This window comes from Sinohyriopsis cumingii, chromosome 2, assembly GCF_028554795.1.
Source record: "Sinohyriopsis cumingii isolate HCF-2022 chromosome 2, ASM2855479v2, whole genome shotgun sequence".
Taxonomy (NCBI): domain Eukaryota; kingdom Metazoa; phylum Mollusca; class Bivalvia; order Unionida; family Unionidae; genus Sinohyriopsis; species Sinohyriopsis cumingii.
In genome coordinates this window covers 141,583,932-141,603,813 of record NC_142962.1, presented here as the reverse complement: position 1 = coordinate 141,603,813, position 19,882 = coordinate 141,583,932, and the positions used below count along the sequence as shown (strand labels likewise).

Below are 19,882 nucleotides of genomic sequence, written 5' to 3'. Positions count from 1 at the left end.
AGAAACATTTGTAAAGTATCTAACGAAACAGTACATATCTCATCCCAGATGATAATGTCGGGAATAAATTTTTCACCCATTCGATCAGGAGTCCACTCACCGCCGCTGTATCGAAAAAAGCTGTGATAAGTAACGGCGTCAACATTTCGTTGTTTTATCTCTCGCGCTAGTCTATGGGTCGGTGTAAGCACGATTATACTTGCCCGCGTTCGAAATAATTCAATTGCCCGAGTCGTCTTTCCTGACCCGCCACAGCCGCTTAAATAAACTGTTTTGTGTCTACAAATTGGATCAGAACACGGTGGTGCATTAGACCATTCTGATAATTTATCACCGCGTAAGTAATTGTTCTCAACGGTGACATCTGCTGACGGGGAATAATCGCGTCGTATTTCATTTTTAATTCTCCATGTACCCCAACTCTCGTCCGGACTAGTAAACTCGGCTACGTTTCCCTTATACGCTACGTCAATATAAAATGAATCAACGGCTACTCTAACCGCGGTATCGGGAAATCTATTTATCATCGAGAATAAATTGATAGCGGCATAACCCAGCATAGACGCCCTCAAATGTGGATACGCCAGGCTGTCTCCATCGCTGTAGGTAACAACTGTACCCAACCTCGTTCCATTGGACAAGAAAGCTGTTTTGCAGTTCACGTATCTATTTTTTGCCACTGCGTCCTTGATTACGAAATCATATTCTGCGTCATCTATAATCAGCCGTGAGCAATATCGTTTGTAGTCGCAGTTTTTTCCACCTTGTGTGAACTTACCGATTATTCTTCTACCGAGATCTTTTGCCTCGCGGTTTCGTTGGTTAAATATCCTCCTGGACCATTCGATGATATATTCCTCGTCGGCATCAATGTTTTTTCTGGACTCGTCAATTATGCTATCTAGACGCTCCGGTTCTGGTAACCAGACTTCAGTCTGTGCCCGGTATGATATAATCGCGTCACTGACAATCAACGAAACTAGCATGCTACAATCAATCATATACCGTAGCAGCGTTATTGGCAACCACTTCTTTTCAGCCATGTGTCTACCGATCCAAATATAGCAACAGCGATGGAGTCCTGCCGCGAATTCAAATGATACTATGCGAGCGAATCCGGTTAAATCAAAATCAGGCAGTGGTCCATTAATAGCAACACGAGTCATTTCATGACTGGGGTGTCCAAATCGTTTGAAATATTCAGCGGCGGATCCATACCCGAGAAAACTCGCTGGATAACAGGCAACCATATCAACCGAGATCATAGCGTCGCGGTTGTATTCAGTGTTCCATAGTCCACCGTGATAATACTCCAAACAACTGGATTGTACATCCGGCAGAAATTCCCTGCGCGTTGGTCTCCACGCATTTTTCCTTGCTGCAACATGAGCTACAACCGATGGAATCGTAAAACAATTTGTTAGCAGTTGTTCATCATGCTCCTCAAATTCTATGGCGGTTTTTTTCATCCTGTTGTGAAATGCTTCAGTGCGATATAATTCGCCGTTTGGTCTTACAAACTGATCAAAGGTATCCGCATCGTTTTCAGCGCTGCGAAGTAACCACACTGATACAGGGTCGTTTTTACATAAGTAGGCAATAGCATCAAATAGTTTCCTCTCCGCGAGAAAACCATCCTTGGAGAATTGTTCTCCCAGGAATTTTTCGGGTATATACTTTACTGTTCTATCCCGTGGAAATATTGTGATCACGGGCGTCCATGCGTGTTCGTTATGATCGATAATTTTGATTGGGGCTCCCTTCGATTTATACTTCGATTCGTATAATACTTCACCGGTTATCGTTGTAACGGTTATTGGAAATCTCAGCGATGTTTCTAATCTCGCTATGTCGCTGATGGTTGCTCCACGCTCTTTTACGGTTAGTTCCCACTGGTTGATTTTGCTACGTCGTAAATCAGTCAATTTGTTTCCTCGACATGCATTTGTAAAATGCTCTATTATTCGTTCTGCTACACAATTTATCCCAGTTGACTGTTTCATCGGTTTCAGTTTTCCGATATCAGGTTTCTTATTTAACGGGTATATTCCATAAACAACTGCTGTTTCAGGATAGGCTCGTTCATAGTATGGTCTATCAATTCCGGTTAACAACCCCGGCTTGGAGTCGCGGCTGACAGTGACTGTTTTCTTGTCGCTGAGAACTGGTTCAAATTTATCACGTATGATCCAATCGCCTGATTCCACCCGGACAATGAATTTTACTCTGAAGAAATACCTTTTACCGTCAAGTTGTGATATTATCGTTGCTGCGCGGTTGTCGTTCATGGTAGCATCAACAACGCCATCAATTCGAAATGTTGACCAACTATGAGATGCACCATCACGTTTGAATTCATCGATACAATCGCGTATTTTATTTAACAGGGTTCTATCGTTTATTAACGCTTTTGGTGTGTCCTTGAGGACTCTATCGAGATTGAACTTAATATTTTTCCAGGGCTTAATTACTGCTAATCTCTCAAACTCATCCATATAATTAAAACAAGTATTTAAATGAAAGAATATAGTATAATGAATCACTGCAAATGGTTGATGATTGGGTCGACAACCCCGTGCAATAAATCATGTAGAGGTGAATTCTGCGGGTACCATTTACAGAGCGTTCGTAATGGTTCTCTTGGCCCCCTCCCGTGCTTGGTTTGTCACGTCGGTGTAAGAGGAAAATCGCAGTTGTGTATTAATTGTGGCGGAAAGCGATACAGGGAACTAAAACGCTATTATGACAAGCGAATTAAAAACGCCGTCATTGACCCCACCGCCGACTTCGTCATCAAAACCCCCCAAGACTACGTTGAAAGATTCATAATTAAACCAAATAATAAATTAGACAAGTAGTATTATTATACAAATGGACCAAGAATTTCAGCCGCATCCCCTGGTCGTCAATTACGAGGCATCTCGCGACGGCATTGTTAGAAATCGTAGACTAAAAAACCCAGTTGGTACCGTAAGTAATCAGGGGTATTTGATGTTTGGTGCCGGAAAAAAGAAGTATTATGTTCACAGGATTGTATTTGAAGCATTCAACGGATTAATCGAAAATGGGCTTGTGATTGATCATATTAATAATAATAAGACTGATAATTCTCTTACAAACTTGCAAGCTATCTCGCAAAGTCAGAATACCAAAAAAGGCCAAACCGGTAAATACCCAAAGAAAGCAAAACCCGTAAAGTCATTTGATACAACAACTCACGAGGAAAAAATATTTCAGTCGATGAATGAGGCAGGAAAATATTTTGACATTTATATCGCCTCAATACGATTTGTTGCAGAAGGAATACAGAATTCAGCGATCTCAAAAAAGACCGGGCATAGAATTCGATTTTCATATATAACAGAAATCAGCGAGTGACAAGGTCACCGTGACGAAGTCACCGGCGCCTATGGCGCTGACGAGGTCACGTCTAACGAATTATTAAACACCTTCGGAATTGATACACGGGGTTTCATTTTTCTTTTTATTTAAAAACAAGATGTTTTATAAGAATAATGAATATCGAAGACATCAATAATATATTAGCCGAGATTTCAAAATTAAAAAATCAAGGAATTGAATTATCTGATGGTCTCGACAGTGAAAAAATATTATCCGATTATGAAATTATTAACGAGCAATCAAAACGGGGGCGTTTTACCCTGGCCCGCGAGTATTTTTTTATAAAACGATTACAACATACGATCAATGAAAACTTGTACCACAATGACGCAAATGCATTCATTGGACTATTCACTGCCGTTGAAATAATACGAAAAAAACTCGGACGTGTTTATGAACGACGCCGGGAGATTTCTAGTAAGATCAAAAACATTAGAAGGATTATAGACGAAAACTCCGTGGAACCCCCGATGGTACACTCGGCGGAAAATTAGAAAATTGCGGATCAATTTACAATAATGGTAGGTGAATCACTTACTACTCGGCTAGCCAGAGAGCGGCTAGCAGCGCTTAGAAAGTTTATACCGTTACGAGACAGAGTGAGAGAGAAACTTCAAACGCGACAACAAATGCAAACTGATTTTGCTGTTGGAAGTGAACAGTTATTTGCCCCGGTAACTAAAGCGACTAAGGATGTTACGGCGGTAACTGTACCCGTTCTTGGTGCGCTTGAAAAGATAGCAACTCAGACCGAACAAACAAAAAGGTCTTTAGAAACACTCCCTGCAAAAATAGCGGCTGCTACAACACGGAGGCCACCGCCACTCGCTATAACCGAACCACAAGAACCTTATGTTACAATGGCCGACGAGGAAGAATTAGGTGCTACTGCGAAAGAACCAGAAGAAGAAATACCCGAAGAAACACCAGAAGAAGAAATACCGGAAGAAAAAGAGGGGAATATACCCCGTATTGTACTCAAGAAGAGCACAATAGATGAAATTAGAGGCTTCAGCAACAGGGAAGAATTAATTAATTTTACTGCCAACAATTTTGCTAAGAGCATACGAGATAAGAAGCATATCAATAGCGGTTACGAGAAAAATATAAAGTCGTTAAAGGACTGGGCAAGAATAGTGTATTTAGCGAGTAAACATAAAGATGCATTACCACATCGTAGTAAATCCGATTACGACGCATTCCACAAGGAAGTTAAGAGTATAACACCAAAAAAAGGAAAAGGATACTCTGTTGGTAAAGAATCCTACGGCGTTACCTGTCCTAATAGTGTTCTCAGTGATATATCACGGCTGGAAGTACTAATCGGAGGAAAACGAGCCGGAAATAACTCTCCGGAAATAATCAATGAGGCCGCTGATATTTGCAAGCGGTTATTTGCAGGCGGTATTATGGACATTAATGCATATCGAACGCTCATAGACGAGCTCGTGGATGATTAATTGGAAAACTGGTGTTTTAATAAGGATGATCATACACTACAACCACGATAAACCAGTACTCGTCTACGTGGTAAACTCGCGATTGCCTGTTTACCGCGCGTACTATGGAGATGGTCTCGGTAGCACCATTGCGGGGTTATTTACAAGAATGGCTCCAAAAGTAGCGCCGTTAGCCAAACAATTAGGAATGAAGGCTATTGATGTTATTCGTGATAAGGGAATCAGCGCTATTGGAGATGTTGCCGGAAAGGCGCTTTCAGCCGCACGAGACAAACTAATGTCGTTGGTGAAATCCAAGAGATTTTCAAAAAGAAAACAGAAACCACCGGTAATGCCATCAACGACAGTGATGCCTGCAAATGTCAGTAAAGTAATAAATAACGCCGTGGAAGAAAAACTAGAGTCGTTGGCGACGACTCAGTCGTTGGCGACGAAGCCATCAATGGCTGAGCCATCCGCCGATGCGGCAACCAACGCGCTCATGAACGCGATAGCGGGGAGTGGTTTAAATTCAAAGAATTTACGACGAAAACGACGTTGATGGATTTCAATTGAAAACATCAACATGATAAATAATAGAATGTTTGCGCGAACCGCTGATCCCGCGTTTGATATGGACGCCCCAGTGCGCAGGGATGATTCTGTCCGTGATTATCAATTTTATTCTTATTATGCAGCGCAACCCGACCTACGATCGCGAATTGAACTTCAAGTCCAAGATACCAGTAAATATTTTTTGCCGTGTGAAGCGTTTATCGAAATCGAGGGAGAACTCGTGACAAATGCCGCCGATAATGCACCATACGCAGATGACCATCGTGTTCGAGTTGGCTTCGTCAACAACGGTATCATGGCGTTATTTGAGAGCGCCAGATATCTTATTGACGGGCGAGAAATTGAATCAATAGAACGCGAGGTTGATGTTGCAACGACGATAATTGGGTTAGCGAGATACTCGGATGATTATACAAGATCGGCGGGCCCATCTATGATGTTTTCGAAGGACACCACCAATAACGCTGACCATCTTCAGTACGTTAACGTGCTAGTGGAAAGAAATACCGCAACTGACCCACAGGCTGAAGCAAATAACCCAGACCGCAGAGCAAGACCAGGCGCTAATTTCAATATTATAAAAAGCACCAACAATGATTACAATCTAGGATTCGCAGCACGAGTAGGAATGTTGCAAGGACCACGCCGACAGTTTTCATGCGCGATTCCACTCCATCACATATTTGGATTCTGCAGAAATGTCAGAAAAGTTGTCTATGGGGCTAAGCATACAATCGCGCTGACGCGAAGGGGCGATGATAACAATGCAATATGGCGTGCTGCTGGCGTCGCTGCCGGTAAAGTCGTTTTAACTAAAATGGCATTGTGGATGCCGGTGCTGACTCCATCAGTTACCACGGAAGCACGATTGTTAGCATTTATGGAACAGGGAGGGAAATCGTTGTTGAGTTGGCTAGCGGTAACAACTGATGCTAAAGAGGATAACGTCGCCGATACGTTTACATGGCACCTGGCGTCAAAACAGGGTGTTTCAGCCCCGCGTCATATATTCATAGCGCTGCAGAATAGGGAACGATTGGGTAGTCAAGAACGCAGCCATATGATATTTGATCAATTAGGAGTCAGGGATGTTTCGCTGAGAATAAACGGACAACAGGAACCATCCGAGGATATACAGCTTAATTACGGCGACAACCATATCGCACGTGTGTATCATCGATTGCTGTCGTATATGGGTCGTGATCAAAACGTCGACACTGGTTTGCAAATATCACAACTTGATTTTAAAAACCTGTATCCGATTTATTATTTTTCGCTGGAACATCTTGATTTAACGAGACAATCCGTCGTTGATATACACTTCCGAGCTCGTATAGCCCCGGGTGGTGTTAATTATAGAGCGGTTGCTGTCATTCTCAGCGATAAATCAATGCTGCTAGAAGGTGTTGGTGGACGAATGAGAATCGTTGATGCGCCAGTGGAAAACATGTAATTGAAAGCACAAAACGCGTTTACAATAAATGTCGTATAGTGTCGTCAGTGTAGAGTTGACTGATGGTCAAGTCAAGAAATTACGATCAAAGTCGGCTAAACAATGCGGAACCACAATAACGCTGAAGCCGTCACAGATGGCATGTGGTAATCATAAGATATCGTTGACGGCGCGTCAAATAAAACATTTCAATGATGCGATGAAGAATAAAAAGGGTGTTCAAATAGATTTTTCAGCCGCAGCAATTAAAAACATGGAAAGGACCGGTGGGATATTTCCACTGTTAGCTGCGATTCCAGCGTTGATTGCCGCGGCCGCACCAGCAGTGGCTAAGGCGGCGGCGTTAGGAGCCGTTGGTACCGCGGCGGGAATGGCATTGAAGAAGGCAACCGGGAAAGGCTACAAAAAAAAACGACCCGTGGCCGGAAAGGGTCTAAGACTACCGGGGACCCCGTATTCATGGTATTCGGGAAAGGGTCTAAGACTACCGGGAACCGTTTATTGACTCGGGAGTCAATGACTCCTGAGTCTATGACTCCAATGTCTAATTTTGATTTAATAGACGCCGCAAACGCGTTAGCGATAAAAAACTTCAGAGGTGTTTTCATGAGGGATCAATTACCGGCGGCCCCAAGGAATACTGAAACAGGCATAATTAACCTCGATGGGTCCTCCGGAGCGGGGACTCATTGGGTTGCATACGCGATTGATCCGCGTGCAATCGTCTATTTTGATTCATACGGGTTAGCCCCGCCAAACGAGTTCATGCGATATATCCGGGCGTGTTCAGCCCGGGCGTGTTCAGCCCGGGTTTTTTATTCCACGCTGCCAACACAGCAATTAAGTGACCCACCGATATGTGGCCGTGAGGTATTAAACGTACTCGCGGCGATTTCATCATCGCGGAAACCACCTCATGTGGTTGTAAACGAATACACTAGTGGGGTCGTAGAAGCTCAACGGATTTTAGAGAATAACATTTACAATAATAATGATTGATATTTGGGGACGATCGGTTTCGGCGCTGAAAGAATCCACGGAAACGGCCGTCGCCGACATAAAAAAACTAATTGAGGATGAAATCGCTGATACGTTGAATTTAACCAGTGTTGACCCGGACGAAATAGTTGTATTTCAAGACCGCCAGGGTAAATTGAAATCCAGTAATGTGTCGCTGGATGACGTTTTAATACGACAGCGTGATGCCGCCGAGAACGCTATCGCGCTGTATACCGGCGACGGACGACTCAAACCGGGTGAATCCATCTTGACAATAAATGGAAAAATAAGTACACTTGGCAACAATTATGTAACCATGTCGGATTCGTTAAAGGGTTTACGTGGTGAATTTAACTTGCATGGAGAACAGTTCAGGTCGATGATAACGCACATCGGCGAAATGCGAGACATTGTCGAAAGATTTTTTCGGGGATCCACGACGGTAACCGAACCGAATCTTGCAACAATAAAAAATGCTATTTCGGATCTTATGGAGATGTCGGCCAATTTACCCCCGTTGCGAAAAAATGTTAACAGGATCGATGACAACTTTGATAAATTCTTTGGTAAAAAAAATACCAAGCCGGATGAGATTACAATAACTATAAATGATATCACTGCGTATGGACAGGAAATAAAAACAATCAAAACTGATGTTGCAACAAACAAAAGGAGTGTAGACGCGCATGAACGGGAAATAGAAATAATCGGCGTTAATGTTGCAACGATCATAAATAATGTAGACTCGCATGGACGGAAAATAGAAACAATCAAAACTGATGTTACAACAATCATAAATAATATGGACACGCATACACAGGAAATAGGAACAATCAAAACTGATATTGAAGCGAACAAAAAAAATATAGACGCGTATTGGCGGGGAATAGGATTAATCAAAACTGATGTTGCAGCGAACAAAAAAGGTATAGACGTGCATATATATGAAATAGGAACAATCAAACTTGATGTTGCAGCAAACAAAAAAAGTATGACCGAGAATACACGGGAAATAGAAACAATCAAAACTAATGTTGCAGCGAACAAGAATAATATAGACGCGCATTGGCAGGAAGTAGGAATAATCAGAACTGATGTTGAAGCGATTAAAGACGGGCTACCGAGAGTAGCAGAGCAATTCGAAAAAATAAAAACCCCTCATGAGAACATCATCAACACAGTATACACAATTCGGCATGGATCATTCGATTGGACTCCTACACAGAATACAGTAAATATCACCGCAACTGTTAAGGGTATTTATCGACTGACACTGGTTTCAATGATGCAGTTTAATATATTATCGTCGAGTTCATCCGGGTTTAACAATACAATATCAACAATTATAGACAAGAACGCAACTGAACAGTTTACAATTTATGCCGTTGATAGAAATCTAGCCGGGGCAAACATTACATGGTATGTGGAATTTGCAGCGAATCTAAGTAATTAAAAACACTAGCTCTTTTAAAATAAAAATGACCACCAAGGAAATTGAATCAGAGGTATCACCGACGTCACATCAATATCGATTCGATACCGCAAAAGAATTCTCCGCGAACTTAAAAACGCTTTCCGAACAATACCGTGCAAAAATAAAAAAATACCGCAGAAAAATAACCACCATCGACGCGGTCGTGTACTCGGTGTCGGGTATAGTAGCTGGCGCCGGTGTTATTTTATCCACGGTGACCACGATAGCCCCGATCGCTGTTCCAATCGCTGTCTCCGCAATGACAACAGTTGCTGGAGTTGCCAACGCAATCACTAGGAAGATATCATCGTGTTTTCAGAAAAAACTCAACGAGTATACAGTAAAACATCAAATAGTATCCGACGCATACTCGAAATTATCCGGGTTGATCTCGTTATCGATTGATAATTTGTTCGTATCCGATGTTGAATTCTCCACGATGGTCCAGTTATATAGCTCCGCGATGTCAAAAATCGAGGATTTTCAACTGGAAGCCGAAACCACCTGGTTGTTAAAATTAGACACTAAAAACAACGAATAATAATAATGTCGCTGAACCCCGAAGGGTCTCAATTACTTCAGCGGATCGCGGAGAACACCACTCCGGTACAAACAAGTATGATATCGATAACATCAACGAAACCCGAATTCAGTGTGAACTTCCCATCACCGGTTCCAGTAAAGGAAATAGCGCTGGCAAAATTGCGAGTATATCACAGTTGGCCTAATATCCGAGCGGACGCATTTAACGGACAACAACCTAATAACTCGCTGGTTTTTGCACGGACAAATAAACCCGATGGGACCCCAAACTGGGAGGAGGTTACAATACCAACTGGGTCATACCAAATAGAGCAAATCAATAAAGAATTTCAACGCAGGATAAAATCGATCACAGGAAAGGAATCAAAAATCGCTATTACGGTTCATGAACCGACGTTATCGTCGACGATTGAAATAAGCACACCGGGGTATATGGTTGATATTTATAACAGTTCAATAAGAACCATACTAGGATGGCCTGAGAATCCACCCGCGGACGCCCCCCCATCAACTATCCTCAGATACGATAACGGAGATGGTGGTAGGCATATTGCTCCATACAACGTAAATATTGCATCGGTGATAGCGATTAATCTAGTGTGCGATGTTATCGAAGGGAGTTACCAGGTGGATACCAAGCAATCAAATCAAGCTCAACAGGGGTATATCCTTTATTCGTTTTCACCAACAGCCCCTCCGGGATTTTTGATCATTGAGAGTCCGATTAATCCGGTCTATATGCGATGCCATGATCGGTTTTTAACGAGAATTAATTTTAGAATTACCGATCAGTCAAATAACCTAATTGACCTGCAAGAGGAGGAGTTAGTGATCACTCTGTTTGTAAGATCATTGTAAATAACCACTTAGCAGCAGAGGGGGCGATGACATCGACGCGGTCGTCGACGTGCTTACCGGACGCTGACGACGCTGGGGATCGGCGCGCAGAAGGTGTTAATTAAACCAAATGACGTCACCATCGTGTAGGATGGACCGACGTCGTTTTTTTTTTACCAGGCGCTGACGACACTAGATCGTTGAGTGCAGAAAGTAATAATTAAGCAAAATAACGATTGGACAAAATGTCCGATTCGCCCCCTCTGCTGCTATATGTGCCTTTGATTCTTGTGATTCTACTGCATCAAAATGGATAGAAGCTGCATGGATTTCAGTCTCATGCCACCTTTTTCTGGTGATGGAAGCAAAGAACGCCTAGCCGCAGCAGTGGGAAAATGAATGGATCAAATAATAAAAAAAAAAAAAAAAAAAAAAAAGATTGTTGACAACCAGGAAACGATAAAGGACTATGAACTGAACATGGATAATACATATGCAAGGACCTCTTAACGGAAAAACAAAAAGCAATATCAAATACTGGAACAAGGACCTACACTCAGTGTATCAACGGAAAACAGACAAAATGATAACAACCCACACGGAACGAAAGAAACAACACCAAGGAAGAAATGAGGGAGACATGTACAATGGCTAATGACGGTTTCTTAAACCCAGGCCACTAACAAGAACCGAGAGCAAGGCTGCAAATCACCCTTGTGTTGACAGAAAGAACACATGTGGAGAAACACAGCTCCCCGATACCACACATTCTAATGCGAAAGAACCTAACTTTACTGGATGTTGATGAAATTCTAGCCTGTAGTCGGCATCGTGGCAAGCGTGTTTATAGGGTTAAATGGCAAGACTTCCCCAAGACTACATGGGAACCTGAAGAAGCTTTACCGCAGTTTTTGCTCCGGGAATTTCATGTAACAAAGACACAAAAAGGAAAGAGAAGAAAGTATGCAAAGTGAAGATTCCAAAGGGACTTGATCAATTAGTTCTTAAAGGTGGACTCATTATATTTGTTTTGCTGTGCTATACTTTCCTATCAACCTTTTCTTCCATATCTATCCTGCACATCTTCCTTCCTATGGTATAGCAGAACAGATGTATAAATCCCACACTTGGACAATTGACAGCTATGTTGCACATTCCAAATGGATTATTCTTTGCAAACAAATAACTACTGTAATTTTAAAAGCAGTCTATGGCACAATGTTAGTGCCAGTTCTTATTCAGTTCAAGAAAATCTTGAAATCCTTGTGATACCTGCAGATTACATTCAAAGCGAAGTGACATTCATGGAACATTATACAAAGTACTGTAGATTGGTGAGAAGTCAGACATTTATGGAACTGTTGTTCATGTGACTTTTGGTAGACAAAGATGATATATAAATTATTAGTGTGATTAATAATTAAGTGTTTGAAATTATTTTACATATACATGTATCAAGATATTTACCTAAAATTAGCATCCATAAGACCTCTTGGGATTATAAAGTTATTTCTGTTTCTAACTGAAAAGATTGTAATAAATCGCAATATTTTTGTACCTTAATACCCTGCACTATGGAATGTAAATTCTATTTAGGGAGTAGATTTTGTAGGTTTGTAGTGTGCAAGGAAGTGTGTGTGAACACTGATGCCACATAAAACATTATGAAATACATGTCTAAATCCAATTTATTCAATAATTTGACAAAAACAATAGTATGTTATAAAAATTTGGGGACCAAATTTTGCTGGGCCGGAGGGACATATTATAGGGCTAAATTTAGTTATTTCAGGTGCTATGGTATTTATATTAGTTTTAGAAGGAAAGATATATTTGTGTATAAATTTTCTAAATTCTCTACATAAATTTAATAACAGTATGTCTATGATAGAGGAGTAACTCTACAGTCACAGTTAGATTTAGAGGCAGAGATTTGGGGTCAATACTAAGTTATCAACAGCTATTCAAATGCTATGGTGTCAAGTTACAGTCCAGAGAAATTGAAACAAAGGAGTCAGTAGAACAGTTGGAAGATGTGTTTGTAAAGCTAATTAAAATCAATTATAGCAAGTTTGCCATAATGCTTAAACATTAAAATTAGTGACCATTTGAAGGGAAATTTGAATCTCTTTTAGTAGGTATAAGGTGCTTAAAATAGAGTTGAGTAGTTTTAGTTTAATTTTGAAGTAATTTGCTCAAAAGGATAAAGTTTACAAGTAATTTCATATTCAAAATAATATTTTTATAAATTCTAACACACAGCATCAGTGGGAAAAGAGTGTGTATGGAGAGTACATATATGGCTTTATTTTGGATTACAAAATTTAGATTCTGTGCATTTTGATATGTAGATTAGAGTTAGATAAAGGGTCTGCACCTAACACAATCAGACCAGAATATTAGTTTAGAATAGGTCTTCAGGGAATGTTTTCTCTGAAGTCCGCTAGGATTGTTTAAATAACCAGGTCAAACATAGTGCAGGGAGTCAGCATGAAGAACTAGGGGCAACATACATCATTAAAGGTAGAAAAAGAAGAAACCCTCTTGCTTGTGACTAATTCCCCATAGCGCAGTGACATCAGAAAGGCGCTACTACAGTTGCCTAAAAGGGAATTCACATACACGTGTAAACAGAATTTGGGAGGCATATGAATTTTGCTTGGAAAATGGCTCAAGGGAGATAGTTAATGTGGTAAAGGAATTGGATTAGATTAGATGTATGTTAAATAATAGGCACTCCAAGCAATGCAAACATTTTAAAATTTGAAATTGGTTCATAAAAATGAAGCTTCGAAAGTAAGCTTTAGGCACCAGCAGCAAACAGCACAGAGGACAGAACAATATGGAGTCTGAAGAGACACACTAACAGAGGAAAAACGATATCTATAACAAGAACACAGATGAGTAGAAGGATCAATACAAGAACACTGAAACTCTCCCATTATATCATGACTGATGAAATTTAATGTATTATCAGGATATTGGATCAACCAGGTCAAAGATTATGTATTTATTGTTGACCAGAGATTTGTGATTTTATTGAATAAATTTGCTGTTGGCTCTATTGCATTCTATCAAAGTTTTGTATCAATTGATTGTTGGACTGGTATACAAACCAGGTAAACAGATAATCTAACTAGAGGTTCAACATAATCTGATCAATTCACACCTTTTGACAGTGTTATTTATAATATCATAGATGAGGCCTGTGACAGCGGCCACACATGATGTTGGGCTGGTCAGATCTGCATAAATTTGAAAGGCCTCCATGCTAGGGTCAAATTTGACCAAATTCAGCGGAGTTGTTTCCAAAAAGTTACTAAAGGTTTTATATTTTTAGCCATGCCAGGATGCTTTCTGTAAAATTTGATTGAATTCTGTTATGTGGTTTTGGGTAAGTCATTTAAAAAGAGTCTCTTTTGCTAGTAATAGTGACCATATTTGATAGCAAATCAGCTTAATTTATAATGATATATAAGACCTTTATACCAGAATTCTTTCTCTCAAATTTTATCGGAATGTACTAAACAGTTTCTAATAAGAAGTAATTAAAAGGATTTTCTATTTTTAGCAGCAGTGGCCATATCTGATGACACTACATCATTGTTAGTGTAAGACTGAGAGGCCTTTATTCCAGGATGCTCTCTGTCAAATTTGGTAATATTCTGTGAAACAGTTTTTGAGACAAATTACAAGGTTTTTCTACTTTTAGAAACAGCTAGTGGCCATATGAGACAGTGAATCAGTATCACATTTATACCAACTATAAAGGCCTTCAAGCCCATAATGTCAAATCCATATGATCTGATGTTACACAGCTGACAGGGTGTGGTGAAATAGTGTAAATGGACTTAAGGATTGAGGCTGATGGTCTGAGGGCCATCTTCGGGCCCCAACTGGGATCCAGTTCTAGTGAATTCCTGGTACATAATAAAACCTGTATAAATTTGAGGGGGGAGGTTTGCAGTACATTATTTGCTCTAGATCTTCAACCAGTTCAAAACCAACCACTGGTCAGACTGGCCCAATAATTGGAATTAAAATAAATTGACTTTTAATCTTTCTTGGAGTATGTTAAAAAACAATGTATCATCAGTCTTTAGACTACTGAGATAAAAAGACATTGCAATGTAAGTCTTCAGCATCTTCATACACTTTTATGTAAAATATCCTAAACCTTTAAACAAGCATTTTGAAACATCAGGCTAAAATATGTGCAGATATTGTCCCTTTTTCAAATGAAGCTACTTGTATTTTAAAATGATGCATTTTTTGCAATATTTTCTTCTAATACTGAAAATGGGTTTTACATGCATGAGTACTAACTGCATGAGTACTAACACCAGATAAAACTCAGTAAACAAAAGACAGTCAAGTGAGATCATATTCAACACTGAGAATTTTTTATAACAATTAAAGCTCTCAAGAGCTCAGTATAAGTTTAAGTACAAATGGTGTATTTGAACCAAGCAACGAAAAAATCAATTTTCATTAATCAACTTGTCAATATACCCTGGCTATTAATCCGAACTATATTTAAAACTTCTGAGGTACATCATGAACGATAAAATTACTTAATGTGACACCACCATAACAAGAATGCCTCATTGCTTACCTCTTTAATACAATCTTTGTCCACACTATAGGCAAAAAAAGCTCAATAATTTCATCTTACTGGGTCCTGAATGGTGTCTTAACTCCAATATGCAATTAATGAATTTAGACGGGCACAACAATGGTATCTTGTTGTTGAACTTGAGCTGTTAGCCTGTGCTCTAGCTGATTGATATCAATTCAATTTAGCAGACAGTTAAAGAACTGAAGCATGTTCAAGCCTGTTGTAGCCAGGTGCCGGTATTTCATTGATGTACTACATGTGTCAATGCTCCCTCTCCATACAAATACACACTCAATTAACCCTAATTGAAATAGTGACAACAATTTTCAAAGGCTTTTAAAAAAGTTATCATGAATTCACTTTTGTTATTTGGGATGGAGTACATGCCAAATATTTATTAGATTCAATAGTTCCAACAGACCACAGTTTTAAGACTCAACAATAACAACAACAAGCATATTATTGGCCAATAAGAGAAACAGGATCTGTGCTTGGTATCAGGAACTTGAGTATATAGATGACAATGTCATTCTCTGCAAACCATTATTTATGTTACCGACAAAAATACATGAATTCACAGTATGAGGAAACTTGGTGTATGCCATACATGACTACATCTAGAAGATTTACTTGGATAGTTTCAACTGACTCCATGTCCTCCTGATGGTTACAATAGTAACAGGTTAAGTTTGCCCATTTTTAAAACAGCCTGACTATTAATTTCTCATAGTAGGCCATGCTAGATTCCATTAGTCCCATCTTTAGTTTTACAATATTATATAAAAAGCAATACAACAACAAACCTTATTTCTTACATTTTCTATTCCTCCTCCTCCTCCAACCCTACCCCACCATCAAATCTAGTCACCTGATCTAATCCCTTAACTTAAAATTATATAATCACATCTAAAACCTACAATGTCTCTTTCTCAAATGGCATAGGAGAAGAAACATTGTTTGCAGAGTACTAAAATGCACACACATGCATGTAATGCACACACACATGCATGTAAATGCTGGACAATATAATGTGCACACACACATGCATTTAAAGGCTGGACAATATAATGCACACACATGCATGTCAAGGCTGGACAACATCAATATAATGCACACACACATGCATGTCATGGCTGGACAATATCAATATAATGCACACATGCATGCATGTCATGGCTGGACAATATCAATATAATGCACACATGCATGCATGTAAAGGCTAGACAATGAAATGCACACACACATGCATGTAATGGCTGGACAATGTAATGCACACACACATGCATATAAAGGCTGGACAATGTAATGCACACACACATGCATTTAAAGGCTGGACAATATAATGCACACACACATGCATGTAAAGGTTAGACAATATAATGCACACACAAGAATGTCAAGGCTGGACAACATCAATATAATGCACACACACACGCATGTCAAGGCTGGACAATATAATGCACACACATGCATGTAAAGGCTGGACAATGTAATGCACACACATGCATGTAAAGGCTGGACAATGTAATGTACACACATGCATGTCAAGGCTGGACAATATCAATGTAATGCACACATGCATGCATGTAAATGCTGGTCAGTATAATGCACACACATGTATGTCATCGCTGGACAATATCAATATAATGCACACACATGCATGTAAAGGCTGGACAATATAATGCACACACATGCATGTCATGGCTGGACAATATCAATATAATGCACACACATGCATGCCAAGGCTGGAAAATATCAATATAATGCACACACATGCATGTAAAGGCTGGACAATATAATGTACACACATGCATGTCATGGCTGGACAATATCAATATAATGCACACACACATGCATGTCAAGGCTGGACAATATCAATATAATGCACACACATGCATGCAAGGCTGGACAACATCAATATAATACATACACACATGCATGTCAAGGCTGGACAATATCAATATAATGCATACACACATGCATGTCAAGGCTGGACAATATCAATATAATGCATACACACATGCATGTCAAGGCTGGACAATATCAATATAATGCATACACACATGCATGTCAAGGCTGGACAATATCAATATAATGCATACACACATGCATGTCAAGGCTGGACAATATCAATATAATGCATACACACATGCATGTCAAGGCTGGACAATATCAATATAATGCATACACACATGCATGTAAAGGCTGGACAATATCAATATAATGCACACACATGCATGTAAAGGCTAGACAATATAATGCACACACACTCACATGTAAAGGTTGGGGATTATCATGTACACACACATGCATGTCAGTGCTGGACAAAATAATGCCACATTTTATTCCTCAAACTATAGAAAATAATGAAAAACAATTCATTAAATACTGAATTCTTATGTGATCCTTTATCCTTTTTTTAGATAATCCTTCCTTTTCTTAGGATCACTTTGAAAATAGCATGTCTTGTATTTGAGTTTCCATGTTCTTTATTGTATTCAATCAATTACCTGAAATGTCTTTCAATAGAACTTTCCAATCATCTGGACTGTTTAAATTATTAACAGTGTTTCTTGATAACTTACAAAACCAAACATTGATAACCAGTCTATGGAGATCGACCAAGCTTGGAACTGTTGACCTAGTGGTTATGATGTTTACTTTTGCCATGAGCAGTCATAAATTTCCTGACTTAGGAAGTAACTTGAGTGCCAGTCTCTATAGCACAGTGAACTGGGAATTATAAACTAGATAAACATTTTCAAAGGCCATTCTTGGGCCTATGTAACATTTGTGTTTGTTCAGATAACATTACTCTACATGATTTTCAGGAAAACAGTTACCCTTAAACTTGAGAGAATCCAAATACTTTTAATAATTTTTAAAATTACAAATTTAGTCAAAGAAATAAATAAATAGAAACAAGATCATAAAATAAACATACCATGGCTTGTTACGTATCATATTGTTTTTATATTACTGCTTGCCACACAATCAATCTATAACAATCATTTGTGTTACTGTTTCCCACACAATTAATCTATAACAATCATATTGTTTTTGTGTTACTGTTTCCCACACAATCTATAACAATCATATTGTGTTTGTGTTACTGTTTCCCACAAAATCAATCTATAACAATCATACTGTTTTTGTGTTACTGTTTCCCACACAATTAATCTGTAACAAGTGTAACCCTTTAGTCCAGCCCACATTGTATTCTGCTAAGTCAAAAATGTATGTATTATGATTTAATAGCACATCAGCATAATGCTGGCTATGTGGTACCAATTAAAAAGTATGGTCTAGAAATGTAAATAGCTAAGTAGAAACCTTTTCTTCACTGTTATAGCTAATTACAAACTTTTTTAACACTAAAGTTAATCTAGGGTGTGGTAAGATGTAAAGATAAACGCATATGTGGACATCACGGTAATGACTATGTTGAGCTACCACCAAGGTGGGCTCAACAAAAAAATTATAATTATTTTTTTGCACTTCAATAAATTTGCAGATACCATTTTTAAATTAACATGTGCATATTTTCAAATTTAAGAACATGCTGAACATTTTAAATAATAACTTTTCATATAATTATATGAACATCAAAATATTACTGACAATACTGTAACCTGAACTGATTCGGCCAATGTGGTTATGTGAGAAAGCTTGCCAGTAGCTTCTCATGGATCAGTGGTTCTTTCTAGGGTTTTCCCAGGTTCTTCCTCCACCATTAATACTGGCCACCATGCAAAGCCTATTGTGTGCTGAAAAATGGCGTTAAACCCCACAACCACCACCACCAAGACTGAGAAGCATGAAGCAAGTGTTCAACCACTGTGCTTCAAGACTTTTGCTCTTAACACAGCTAAAAATATATTTAAACTGAAATACAAATACAGTATGATGTAAATGTCAAAAAATAATTCAGCTATTTGCAAGCTCACAAGATATTAGTCTATTTGAATGAAATGATATCCCCCAAAAATCTGCCTTATACACTTGCCTATAAGTCAAGACAATCTGAAAACTGCACAGACCCAAATCTTCCATTGCATAATGCATTGGTATATCTGGGTCTGTGCAGTTTGCTAAGAGTAGTCAGTAGAACAAAAAACATAGACCCTGATCTGCAGTTGCATTATGCTATGGCAGATCAGGATCTTTGTCATTTGCAGTTTGCCTTGACTTATAAAAGAGTACATATGGTTAAAAAAACAGGTCACAGTGAGCCAGTTTTAGTGCTTGCTTTCATTAATCAACATTGCAGTTTTTTGGCAACTTATAAATAAGTTTTTGCAATTAGTCTGGACACAATTTACTTAGAAAACCTGAGTAAACTGTAAATAGTAGGTCACAGTGACTCAGTGCATGTGACAAGATGCCTGCATCCCATGACTCACCCAAATGCAAGTTCTGTATCATTATGGGTACAGAACTATTTATCTAAAACGCACATATATAATTACACTTATCATCAAATAGCGGTTGATAATGGGTGCAGAAATGATAGTTATAATGCAAGCTGGTTACTTATTTTT

The 19,882-nt window shown here is 39.1% G+C and overlaps 1 protein-coding gene across 1 annotated transcript in view; it reads right to left on the bottom strand.

Moving 5' to 3' along the window:
* LOC149805961 (uncharacterized) overlaps positions 1-19,882 on the bottom strand; it is a 129,805-nt gene that overhangs the window by 60,666 nt on the left and 49,257 nt on the right. The gene's annotated exons all lie outside the window — the stretch shown is intronic.